The sequence below is a fragment of the Bos indicus genome, chromosome 7 (assembly GCF_029378745.1).
Source record: "Bos indicus isolate NIAB-ARS_2022 breed Sahiwal x Tharparkar chromosome 7, NIAB-ARS_B.indTharparkar_mat_pri_1.0, whole genome shotgun sequence".
Taxonomy (NCBI): domain Eukaryota; kingdom Metazoa; phylum Chordata; class Mammalia; order Artiodactyla; family Bovidae; genus Bos; species Bos indicus.
Window position 1 is genome coordinate 39,543,384 of NC_091766.1, and position 2,144 is coordinate 39,545,527.

Genomic DNA, 2,144 nt, shown 5'->3' on the forward strand with positions numbered 1-2,144 from the left:
TGGCTGAGTCCATCTTTCAGTAAGACCAAAGGAGTTTGCCTTAAAAAAATACCACTTTTCAAGATGATATATCATCGAAGGCTCCTCATGATGAAACAATGAGTCAGTTTATCACCAGCACATCAAGGTCATCAAAGATCTCAGGGTGCCATATTCACTGTTCAGCAGCAGGTCACAAAGGGTCTCCCATGCAGCCCATGCTGCCGAAGATGGATAACATCCCAGGTTTTTCCAATATTTTCTGAGATTGGTTATGAGGATGTTCACACAGCACACTGTGAAGCAGGATCCAGCCCCATAGAACACTGCCAGAAACATCTCCTGATACGCAATGCACTTTGCAGCATGTGTATGAGGTGTGGAGTGGAAGAGTGCCAGAATGATTTAATTCGGAGGTTGTGTTAGGAATAGTGTAGACTGATCTTTCCAATCTTATTGTCAGTTTTCACTACTTCTATATGAAAGGGCTTTGGACCTGGGTTAGTAAATTAGTTTGTCAACACATGCTACCAATAGTCTCAGCTGTCAACTATCCAGGGAAACCATTGAAGGGCAAACATATTTACCTACATTCTAAACTTCTTAAGAATATTGTAGAATCCTATATAAGTATATGAAAACGTGTAATACATATATTTGTCTCCAAATCTTCTGGGTTTACCTTTTATTTTAGTGTGTGAGTATCAAGTTCATATTTTATGTAATTGTAGGAAGTATAATATCCTTCAGAGTATTCTGATGATTTCTAGAGAGGGCGTTAACTTCTCTGGAGCTTCCTGTCACCTCTCTAAATTCCCATTCCTGGCTCTATCCCTCAGTTCCTGTATACTATATTATCTGCAGTAGCTATCCTTGCTTCATAACATTTTGTACCAAGTATTGACACAGACCTCTTCTCCTTGGTTTTCTAAAGACTATGTAGCTTTTATGAGGAATAGGCTTAAAATTTTGAGGATACTTGGGTAGGTACAGGGTAGAAACAAAAAGAACTTACCTTTTAGTAGCAGAATTCACAGTTCTGAAGGTGCCAATCATTTCTCATCACAGATAATTTCTTATTGGCTTTTACCTCCTTAGGACTCAACCGGCCAAGTTCCTTAGGATCATCCTCACATTTTCTCTCAAGAGCGTTCTCCCTTTTTCTAGTCATTCTTTCTGCCTTCATTCATTCATAAAATATTTATTGGGCGCCGACTTATACCAAACACTGTCCTAGGTGCTGAGGATGCAAAAAGCAAACAGGACAAAGTACATGCCTTTTTAGAGTTCAGGTTCCAGTGGGGAAAGAAAAAAAAGGAAATAAATATTTCAAAACTTTATATATCTTATGAAGAAAACAAACTAGAAACCAAAAGAACATCTGAGAAGGGCTGGCTAGACGTAGGATGGTAAGAGAAGTGTTCTTGGCAGATGTGACAGTTAGTTTAGGGCTAAAGAAGAGAAGAAGCTGGTCATGTGAAGATGAGACAGAACTCCACTGGAAGTCTCATTTAACCCCATATGGACATGTATGTGAAGATATTTTGACATTTTTTGATAGGAAGAAAAAATTGGAAACAATGTAGATGTCCATTACTAGGGGAATAGATAAGTAAAATGGATGTGTACTGTGTATTAGTTAAAAGCAGTGAACTTGATTTACAAATAGACCTAAAAACTTAATGTTGAGTGAAGAAGAAAATGTGATTTATAACACGATCTCATTTAGGCAGATTTTTAAAAACACCAACCACACGACATATTTTCAAGGATACATATATATTTAAATAAAGATTTGAGAGCAGATTGGAAGGGCACTGTGTTAAATACACTAGAGATGTGCTTCTCAGAATTCTGATCTTTAGAGTAGAAGACCGTTTAGGTTATGCACTCAATTTACTCTGTAGCTTTGTTGCCTTTAAAATTAGATCCTGTGTCTAATTTTCAACACAATCTTCCCTGTGGCTACAGGAGGCAGCTGACTCTATAGTGTACCTTAAGCTGACAGCTGGCTGACCTGATCTTGTCGTTTTCCTTTTTTAAAGCTTTTAAAACAGCTAATCAAAGGCATTGTGTGTGTGGTAGTCACTCAGTCGTGTCTGAGTCTGTGATTTTTTGGAAGGTAGCCCACTAGGCTCCTCTGTCCATAGAATTCTCCAGGCAAG